At 37.0% G+C, this 12,070-nt stretch overlaps 1 protein-coding gene across 6 annotated transcripts in view; it reads right to left on the bottom strand.

Annotated features, from left to right (window-relative positions):
* The window catches only part of PIBF1 (progesterone immunomodulatory binding factor 1), a 341,226-nt gene that overhangs the window by 9,541 nt on the left and 319,615 nt on the right, over positions 1-12,070 (bottom strand). The window lies entirely within an intron of this gene.

Below are 12,070 nucleotides of genomic sequence, written 5' to 3'. Positions count from 1 at the left end.
CAGACAAGAAAAGTTGTGAAAATAATACTAATGTACTGTAATGATGTACCTACATTTTATAATCACGAATGGTTTTTTCGGTATGATAACTGGTTAATTACAACATTATGTAGTTCAGTGGTTCTCAGACTTTTCTGCACATTGGAATCATCTGGGGCATTTCAAAAATACTATTGCCAGTATTCCACACCTCCAGAGATTGTGACTTACTGGTCTGGAATGTGGCTTGGGCTTTGGAATTTTTTTAAAGATCCCCAAGTGATTTTAATGGACAGACAAATTTGAGAAACCACAGGTATAGCCAGTTTCCACTGTAGTTTTTCTACACATAATTGTTGAGTAGACTATTTAGGCACTTAACTTTTTCCTCTTCTCCTGCTTGAACTATGCCATTTTCTTCTGAAGTCTTATAAGATGGTAGGGCAAATGAGCCCAAATCCTTTTTTTTTTACTGCAAATCAGCAGTCCAAGCAGTTTAGTTTTAGGATTCTTTAACTACATTATCTCCCTAACACTTTTACAAATGATAACTCTAATTGGCTTTATCAATTGCCTTTTATATACTTTTTTATCAATTGCCTTTTGAAATACAAATTAATCAGAACTTTGAAGGATTCACATAAAAAATTTCATCCATTTCTTTTTACAAGTATACTTTGTCTATATAATCTCCCTCTGTAGTCAAACCTTTAGCACCTAACAATACTAACAAGTGGGTATTTATTATTAATTACTAAACCAATTCAAACAAAAGTATATACATATAGATAACATATTAGTTTTTTCCTAGTACTTTATTTCATTTTCATGCCAAGCGTCAAAACTTGACGTTGATAGAACGATGTTCTTTCAGGTAGAAAGTCATTCTTTCGTAGGCTGGGAGACTGTATTCTCTCGTTTCGTTTCTCCTAAGTAGAACAGGAGCTGAAATCTACATATTTCATATGAAATAAATGGCTATGTACTTCACTATAGGAAACATATAAATGGAATAACATATTCCTAAAAGCAAAAAGACCCCCCCGCAAAAGGCTCAAATAATCGTATGTCAGATTGGCAATGTCCAAAAGTGCACATATTTTCATGTGCATTGGCATGACCAGCCCTGGTTCTGCAGAAAGGAGAAAGAACATTTGGCAGCATGTCTCCCAGCTCTTCTCCTGGCCCTAGGATCTATTAAGGCTATGTGGCTTGAACTCAGCAGCTCTGTTTTAAAATATCTACTCAGCTAGATGATTCGAAATAGAACTAATGACAGCCAGAAAAGAAAGGCTTGTAGAAACTTGCTCTAACACAGAACTGATGTCTATAAACAGATTAGTAGAATGGAGCAGAACATCTTTCTATCAGCCATAACTTTTGCCTTGTGGCATGAAGATGAAATAAAATAAAAGGAAAAAAAATTATCAACATAATAAGGTAAAGAAAGGTTTAATTTGTCATACTTGCTGGGGGAGGGAAGGAGAGGACAGGGATGAGAAGAAAAGGAGTTGACGGTATGGGTGACAAAGGTCTTTGGCTCCCAGATGCCCTAGAGGAGCCTATAATTTTGTTTCTCTTTGCCTTCTCTTTGCTGCCAGTACACGAGCAGTTACGGGAAACAGATCAACCCTGATGCTGGTCAGGAGAGAGCTAAGGAAAATTCACATGGTTTTGCCTTACCCAGGCCAGAACCACTCCAATTTGAGGTGTTGTCACAGTATTACTTTTGTCCATCTGATTGTATAAAGAGTGTTAGAAAGTTTTCTGAAATCCACGTAAAGAACATTCCAAAAGCAACAAAACTCTGTAAAGTTCCTATTAGGAGAATGTAGCTTCAATGGATACCAAAATAACATTTAGAACAATTGTTTTTTTCAGTTTTATTATGTTAAATGTATATGATGATCTCTTTTATGGCAATGGCAAATGAGAAAAACGAAAATTCCACTTGAATGTCAGATAGTGTCCACAATATCATCATATATCGATCACAGAGAACCAAGCACATTTAGTGAAAATATTTTACTATTGGGTTAGATATCAAGGACATGTCTATTCCTGACTCTATTAATAACTGTATTTAGACTTAGGCCACCTACCTTGGTTCAATGAGCTTCACTTCCCTGAATCAATAAAATGAATGCTTGTGTTACCTATTTGGCGTTTTGCCAGTCTGGTAGATATTTGTGTGGATATGTTTAATTTTCATTTCTGTTATTGTGAGATTGAGCAGCTTTTCATATATGTAAGGGTATTTTCTTTTCTGTTAATATCCTTGGCCCATATTTTTACTTGGGTGATTGAAATTGTCTTATTAATTTTTAGGACCGCTTATATATTAAGGAAATCAGCTCTTTGTGATACGAATATCTATTTTCCAATTTATCTTTTATTTGACTTTGTTTATACTTTGCTTTTTTATTATGAAAAACTTTCTAATTCTGACATAGCAGAGTGTGTCAATCTTTTCCTTTATGGTCATCTCCATGTTTTTTCCCTCCCAGTTTTCCTCAAGCTGTTTTTATGGCTTCTTTTTCTTTTTTTTCCCTTGACTTATAAACTCTGTTTCAGTGGTCTGTTCATTCATGCACCTAGGTTACACTGTTTTAATGCTTATCGATTGAGGTATTTTTCTGGTTATATTATTGAGGGTAGGGGTAGGAATATGCTGAATTAAAAAAACCCACAACTCAGGAAGAACTAACTTCTTTATGAGAATATATTAATGTATCTTTCACCTATATTTTTGACATAAATTGTCCTGTCCTAATTCGTGATACTAATGGGTGTTACACTAATTGGCATTACTACAACAGTGAAATGAATGCGATTCACAAGATCCCAATGTACAAACTGGCAAAACAAATAAGCAATACATAGACCAAAATAACATACAGGAACTAGAAAACATATTTGTCACTACAAAATTCAAATACTTCGAGTGCCATACCATATTCCACTGCTACATTTACAATATATTAGAGATCTTTATTCATAATGGTTTTATTTACAGTAATATTCATTATGCTTTGCTTTTTCATGATATGCCTTTATACTAATTTAAAAAAAGCTAATAGTATACACTATAATTATAGTATATCAAATACCTAAGAAAATTACAGTAACTGAAAGAATGAATGAATCATTCATAAAAATGAGTAGATTTGCATCTGACCATACAATTGAAACAGTAACAACAATAAACCATGTAGCAGTACAATAGTTATTCTTGAAAATGGAAATTTCTGGCATTATTTATTTTAAGGGCAAGGATATTTTTATGGAACTTCCAGATTATTATTATTACTACATCAAACAATCTCTATAAGAGAGATAAATTGTTTTCTTGAATTCAAAAAGCATAAATCTTGGTTGTTAAAATTAACTGTTTACATAGAGTGGTGGCATATTAAAGCAGCTCAACTGTAGAGCAGCTGCTTAACAGTTTTGCATAGTTGATGCCAACGAGCTGCTGAAAGTTGTAGACTGCAAAGATGTTGGCAAGGGGACAGATAGATGGCATTTTTTAATGAAAATAGCTCTGACAAATATAATGTAAACTATGTGCTTCAATGGAAGCTAAATGTTGAGTGCTTTTATATATGAATAACAATGTACATGATTAACAAGGTAGATGAACACGAGGTAATATAAAGTAAAAACCAACCTTGCTTTTGAACCAACTACATATTTTGGATACCTAAACTTCATTTAGAAGGGTATTATATAAAGCATTTTACTATGGAAAATTTCAAAGTTACACAAAAGTAGAGAGCATAGCATATTAAACCCCAAAGCTTCAATTGCCCAACTTCAATAATTATCAACATTTTGCAAATACTGTTTCATCTATTTCCTTATGACTTTTTTTCTGAGATATTTTAAAGCAGACTTTAGACTTCATACCATTTTACTTTTAAATGCTTCCATAGGAATTATTAACAGATAAGGGTGAAGAAAATAAAACAAACCAGAATCTCATTATTATACTTAACACAATTAAAACATATTTAAAATAGATCAAAGACATAAATATAAAAATTAAACCCACAGACTTCCTGGAAGTAAATATCAGAAGTATCTTCAGAATCTTGTGTTAGGCAATGGTTTCTTAGACTTTACACTAAAAAGCATGACCAACAAATGAAAACATAGATAAATGATACAATCAAGATTAAAAACTTTGATACATCAAAGGACTTGATCAAGAAAGTAAAAAGACAACCTACAGAGTGGGAGAAGATATTTGGAAACCATATATCTGAGAGTGGTTTAATATACAGAATATATAAAGAACTCCTACAACTCAACAACAAAAAGTCATCTAAGAATCCAATTTAAAAATGGAAAAAAGACTTGACTAGACATTTCTCCCAAGAAGATATACAAGTGGCCAATAAATACATGAAATGATGATCAATATCATTAGCCATCATGGAAATGCAAATCAAACCCCACTAGAATGGCTATTATTAAAAATGAAAAATAACAGGTGTTGGATAGGATGTGGAGAAATAGGACACTTGTGCACTGTTGGAGGGAATGTAAAATGGTGCAGCCACTGTGGAAATTAGTTGGTGGGTCTTAAGAAAGCTAAGTATAGAATTATCATATGACCTGGCAATCCCACTACTTGGTATATACACAAAAGATTTGAAAGCAGGGACTTGACAGATTTTTGCACACCGATGTTCATAGCATTATTCACAATTGCCAAAAGATGGAAGCAATCCAAAGTGTCTAAGAACGGATGAATGGATAAACGAAATGTGGTATATATATAGAATGGAATATTATTTGGCTATAAAAATAATGAATTATTATTTTAAATTCAAAGGAATGAATTTCTCATGTATGCTACAATATTGGTGAATCTTGAAGGCTTCTGTTTTAATTTGCTACATGCTGCTGAATGCAATATACCAGAAATGGAATGGCTTTTAAAAAGGGAATTTAATAAGTTACAAGTTTACGGTTAAGGCCATAAAAATGTTCAAACTAAGACACCTACACTCAAAAAAGGCTGATGCCTGTCACATGGGAAGACACATGGCTGGCATCTGCTAGTCTTTGTTCCCAGTTCCGCTGTTTACAGCTTCTGATATCAGTGGTTTCCTCTCTAAGCATCTGTGGGCCTTCACTTAGCTCCTCTGGAACACAATTATGGTCTCTGGCTTGCTTAGCGTCTCATGGGACGGCACATGGTGATGTCCGCTGGGTTCTGCATCTCCAAACATCTATGTCTAGGTATCTGCTCTCTCTGCCGGCACACTAAGCATCTCTAAATGTCTGAGTCTCTTTCGACTCTGAAGTTTTTCCAAAATGGTTCCCTCTTAAAGGAGTCCAGTAAGCAGATTATGACCCACCTTGAATGGGTGGAGATACATCTCCATAGAAACCACCTAATCAAAAGGACCCACCTACACCTGCAGGCAGGCAAGCACCACATACTGGGCAGGATAAGAAAAACAGAGCCCAGAGACTTCACAGGAAAGTGTTTCAACCTGGTGGGTCTCACCCGCAGGGAAAACCGATGCAGGTGACTCCTTCCCCCTGATAGGAGGACAGTTTGGTCCGGGAAAACCCGACTGGGGTCTATAATACCTATGTAGACCCTCCTAAGGGTGGGGGGGAAAGGGCACCATAGAAGCAGGGCAAGAAACAAGAAAACAAGCACTGAAAAATTCTCCTCTGTTAAACATAAACTAAGCTAGTGGTCCTGAAAAAGCTGAACTGAGTGTCAAAGAACAAACAGACAACAAATTCATCCAGCAAGAAAACCCTAGGTAAAAGAAGTGAAAGCAACCTCCAGAATGAACTAGTTGAGATAATTAAATGTCTAGAGGCCAGCAAAAAATGACAAATCACACTAGGAAAATTGAAGATATGGCCCAGTCAAAGGAACAAATCAACAATTCAAATGAGATACAGGAGCTGAAAAAATTAATTCAGAATATACGAACAGACATGGAAAACCTCATCAAAACCCAAATCAATGAATTGAGGGAGGATATGAAGAAGGTAAGGAATGAACAAAAAGAAGAAATGGAAAGTCTGAAAAAACAAATCACAGAACTTATGGGAATGAAAGGCATGGTAGAGGAGATGAAAAAAACAATAGAAACCTACAATGGTAGATTTCAACAAGCAGAGGATAGGATTAGTGAACTGGAGGATGGAACTTCTGAAATCCGACAAGAAACAGAAATTATAGGGAAAAAAAATGGAAAAATACGAGCAGGGACTCAAGAAATTGAATGACAATATGAAGTGCACGAACATACGTTCTGTGGGTGTCCCAGAGGAGAAGAGAAGGGAAAAGGAGGAGAAAAACTAATGGAGGAAATTATCACTGAAAATTTCCCAACTCTTACGAAAGACTTAAAATTACAGATCCAAGCAGTGCAGCATACACCAAAGAGAATAGATCCAAACAGACGTACTCCAAGACACTTACTAATCAGAATGTCAGAGGTCAAAGAGAAAGAGAGGATCTTGAAAGCAGCAAGAGAAAAACAATCCATCACATACAAGGGAAACCCAATAAGACTATACGTAGATCTCTCAGCAGAAACCATGGAGGCGAGAAGACAGTGGGATGATATATTTAAATTACTAAAACAGAAAAACTGCCAACCAAGCATTCTATATCCAGCAAAATTATCCTTCAAAAACGAGGGAGAAATTAAAACATTTTCAGACAAAAAATCACTGAGAGAATTTGTGACCAAGAGACCAGCTCTGCAAGAAATACTAAAGGGAACACTAGAGACAGATACGAAGACAAAAGAGAGGGGTGTGGAGAAGAGTGTAGAAAGAAAGACTATGAGTAAATGTAAAAAGAAGGAAATTATATATGACATATAAAATCCAAAAGGCAAAATGGTAGAAGAAAGTACTACCCGTAAAGTAATAACACTAAATGTTAATGGATTGAACTTCCCAATCAAAAGACATAGACTGGCAGAATGGATTAAAAAACAGGACCCATCTATACGTTGTCTACAGGAAACACATCTTAGGCCCAAAGATAAACATAGGTTGAAAGTGAAAGGTTGGGAAAGGATATTTCATGCAAATAACAACCAGAAAAGAGCAGGAGCAGCTATACTAATATCCAACAAATTAGACTTCAAATGTAAAACAGTTAAAAGAGACAAAGAAGGATACTACGTACTAATAAAAGGAACAATTCAGCATGAAGACATAACAATCATAAATATTTATGCACCAAACCAGAACGCTCCAAAATACATGTGGCAAACACTGAAAAGAGAAATAGACACATCTACCATAATAGTTGGAGACTTCAATTCCCCACTCTCATCAATGGACAGAACATCTAGACAGAAGATCAATAAAGAAACGGAGAATTTGAATATTACAATAAGTGAGTTAGACTTAACAGATATTTATAGAACGTTGCACTCCACAACAGAAGGAAACACCTTTTTCTCAAGTGCTCATGGATCATTCTCAAAGACAGACCATATGCTGGGTCACAAACCAAGTCTCAATAAATTTAAAAAGATTGAAATCATACAAAACACTTTCTCAGATCATAAAGGAATGAATTTGGAAATCAATAACAGGCAGAGCACCAGAAAATTCACAAATATGTGGAGGCTCAACAACACAATCTTAAACAACCAGTGGGTCAAGGAAGAAATTACAAGTGAAATCAGTAAATATCTTGAGGCAAATGAAAATGAAAACACAACATATCAAAACTTATGGGACACAGCAAAGGCAATGCTAAGAGGGAAATTTATTGCCTTAAATGCCTATATCAAAAAAAGAAGATCCCAACAACTTATTTTTCAGAAATAGAAAAACCAATAAGCAAATTCATCTGGAAGGGCAGGATGCCCCGAATTGCTAAAAACATCTTGAGGAAAAAAAACGAAGCTGGAGGTCTCGCGCTGCCTGACTTTAAGGCATATTATAAAGCCACAGTGGTCAAAACAGCATGGTATTGGCATAAAGATAGATATATCAACCAATGGAATCGAATAGAGTGCTCAAATATAGACACTCTCATCTATGGACATTTGATCTTTGATAAGGCAGTCAAGCCAACTCACCTGGGACAGAACAGTCTCTTCAATAAATGGTGCCCAGAGAACTGGATATCCATATGCAAAAGAATGAAAGAAGACCCATATCTCACACCCTATACAAAAGTTAACTCAAAATGGATCAAAGATCTAAACATTAGGTCTAAGACCATAAAACAGTTAGAGGAAAATGTTGGGAGATATCTTATGAAACTTGCAATGGAGGCGGTTTTATGGACCTTAAACCTAAAGCAAGAGCACTGAAGAAGGAAATAAATACATGGGAGCTCCTCAAAATTAAACACTTTTGTGCATCAAAGAACTTCATCAAGAAAGTAGAAAGACAGCCTACACAATGGGAGACAATATTTGGAAATGACATATCAGATAAAGGTCTAGTATCCAGAATTTATAAAGAGATTGTTCAACTCAACAACAACAAAAAGGCAACCAACCCAATTATAAAATGGGAAAAAGACTTGAACAGACACCTATCAGAAGAGGAAATACAAATGGCCAAAAGGCACATGAAGAGATGCTCAATGTCCCTGGCCATTAGAGAAATGCAAATCAAAACCACAATGAGATATCATCTCACACCCACCAGAATGGCCATTATCAACAAAACAGAAAATGACAAGTGCTGGAGAGGATGTGGAGAAAGAGGCACATTTATCCACTGTTGGTGGGAATGTCAAATGGTGCAACCACTGTGGAAGGCAGTTTGGCGGTTCCTCAAAAAGCTGAATATAGAATTGCCATACGACCCAGCAATACCATTGCTCGGTATCTACTCAAAGGACTTAAGGGCAAAGATGCAAACGAACATTTGTACACCAATGTTTATAGCAGCATTATTTACAATTGCAAAGAGATGGAAACAGCCAAAATGTCCATCAACAGACGAGTGGCTAAACAAACTGTGGTATATACATACGATGGAATATTATGCAGCTTTAAGACAGAATAAACTTATGAAGCATGTAATAACATGGATGGACCTAGAGAACATTATGCTGAGTGAGTCTAGCCAAAAACTAAAGGACAAATACTGTATGGTCCCACTGATGTGAACCGACATTCGAGAATAAACTTGGAATATGTCATTGGTAACAGAGTCCAGCAGGAGTTAGAAACAGGGTAAGATAATGGGTAACTGGAGCTGAAGGGATACAGACTGTGCAATGGGACTAGATACAAAAACTCAAAAATGGACAGCACAATAATACCTAATTGTAAAGTAATCATGTTAAAACACTGAGTGAAGCTGCATCTGAGCTATAGGTTTTTTTGTTTGTTTGTCTGTTTTTACTATTATTATAATTTTTATTTTTTTCTCTATATTAACATTCTATATCTTTTTCGGTTGTGTTGCTAGTTCTTCTAAACCGATGCAAATGTACTAAGAAACGATGATCATACATCTATGTGATGATGTTAAGAATTACTGATTGCATATGTAGAATGGTATGATTTCTAAAAAAAAAATGGACAGCACAATACTACCTAATTGTAATGCAATGTAATTATGTTAAAACACTGAATGAAGCTGTATCTGAGCTATAGTTGTTTTTTTTTATATATTTTTGTATTTTTTATTTTTATTTTTATTTTTTCTCTATATTATCATTTTATTTCTTTTTCTGTTGTCTTGCTATTTCTTCTTCTAAATCGATGCATATGTACTAAGAAATGATGATCATACATCTATGTGATGATATTAAGAATTACTGATTGCATATTGTTCTAGTTTGCTAGCTGCCGGAATGCAACACACCAGAGACGGATTGGCTTTTAATAAAAGGGGATTTATTTTGTTGGTTCTTCAGAGGAAAGGCAGCTAACTTTCCACTGAGGCTCTTTTCTTACGTGGAAGGCACAGGATGGTCTCTGCTGGTCTTCTCTCCAGGCCCCTGGGTTCCAACAACTTTCCCCCGGGGTGACTTCTCCAAAGGCCTGGGCTGAGCTGCAAGTGCTGTGATGAGGAATGCTGAGCTACTAGACTGTGCTACATTGCATTCTCTCATTTAAGCACAAGCCAATTAAGTTAAACGTCACTCATTGCAGCAGACACGCCTCCTAGCCGACTGCGGATGTAATTAGCAACAGATGAGATTCACCTACCATTGGCTCATGTCCACAGCAACAGAACTAGGTGCTTTCACCTGGCCAAGTTGACAACTGAATCTAACTACCACATGTCCACCCCTTGTCAACTTGGCAGCTACTCACATCACCTTAAACAGGTGCAAAATATTCTCTTCTGGCTGTGGACCTGTGAATCTCAAAATAAGTCCCGTGCCAATATGCAAAGGAGGATAGTCAAAGGATACAGATTTTCATTTCCATAGGGAGAAATTGGAAGGAAGATCTGCAGGCAAACACCATTGGATTTCCAAGTCTGAAAGTCATTTATCCTTCGGCTGTAGAAAGCGGCAGTCCCACCCCTTCCAAGGGCCTATGCAGTGGCCGGCCTCTTTCCAAATCAACCTCGGGGAACATCGAGGAGACCACCTCTGGGCTCCACTCTCTCCAGGCATCAGGGCCACCCCTGGGCTCTCTGCCATTTCTGGGGCGCACGCTCAACCCCTCCACATGGTGGCAGCCAGGCTCTCCCAGTCCCCCAAGGAGCGTGCTACGCCTTTTCCAAGGCCCGAGGCTGTACAACTATTCCACTGCAATGAGAGGGGAAACTCATCCTCGCCCTTCAGGGTAAACTCACCCTCTCCACACATACAGGTGGGTCCACTCTCCTGGCCGAGGTTTCTTGGCTTCAGACCCGAACTTCCATGGTTCTCACTCTGCAAACTCCAATCTCTCCCTTTTGTGTCCTCCTTTGTAAAGATTGGCGGTGGTTTCATTTACACCAACAGTCTCTTCAAGCCCTCCAGGACTTCTCCATCAGTCTCTTCACAGTTCCTCCAAAGTCTTCCCCTTAGCCATCCAAAACACAGTTCCAACAGATCTGGCATTTGCAAACCGCAGCAGCACCCCACTCCCGGTACCAACTCTGTTCTAGTTTGCTAGCTGCCGGAATGCAACACACCAGAGACGGATTGGCTTTTAATAAAAGGGGATTTATTTTGTTGGTTCTTCAGAGGAAAGGCAGCTAACTTTCCACTGAGGCTCTTTTCTTACGTGGAAGGCACAGGATGGTCTCTGCTGGTCTTCTCTCCAGGCCCCTGGGTTCCAACAACTTTCCCCCGGGGTGACTTCTCCAAAGGCCTGGGCTGAGCTGCAAGTGCTGTGATGAGGAATGCTGAGCTACTAGACTGTGCTACATTGCATTCTCTCATTTAAGCACAAGCCAATTAAGTTAAACGTCACTCATTGCAGCAGACACGCCTCCTAGCCGACTGCGGATGTAATTAGCAACAGATGAGATTCACCTACCATTGGCTCATGTCCACAGCAACAGAACTAGGTGCTTTCACCTGGCCAAGTTGACAACTGAATCTAACTACCACACATATGTAGAATGGAATGATTTCTAAATGTTGTGTTAGTTAATTTTTTTTAATTAATAAAAAAAAAGAATTACCGATTGCATATGTAGAATGGTATGATTTCTAAATGTTGGGTTAATTTCTTTTTTTCTGTTAATTAATAAAAAAAGTAAAAATAAAAATAAAAAAAAGAAGAAAGGGCAAAAATTCAGGAATTAACTGTCCACTTGGAAGATCTGGAGAAAGAACAGCAAACTAACCCCAAAGCAAGCAAAAGGAAAGAAATAACAAAGATTAGAGCAGAAATAAATGAAATTGAGAACATGAAAACAATTGAGAAAACCAATAAAACCAAAGGTTGGTTCTATGAGAAAATCAATAAGATTGATGGACCCTTAGCAAAATTGACAAAAAGAAGAAGAGAAAGGATGCAAATAAATAAGATCAGAAATGGAAGCGGAGACATAACCACTGACCCCACAGAAATAAAGGAAGCAATAACAGGATACTATGAACAACTTTATACTAATAAATACGACAACATAGATGAAATGGACAATTTCCTAGAAAGTACCAACTTTGATT

Source organism: Tamandua tetradactyla, chromosome 4 (genome assembly GCF_023851605.1).
Source record: "Tamandua tetradactyla isolate mTamTet1 chromosome 4, mTamTet1.pri, whole genome shotgun sequence".
Lineage (NCBI taxonomy): Eukaryota > Metazoa > Chordata > Mammalia > Pilosa > Myrmecophagidae > Tamandua > Tamandua tetradactyla.
This window is presented reverse-complemented; position numbering and strand designations above follow the sequence as displayed.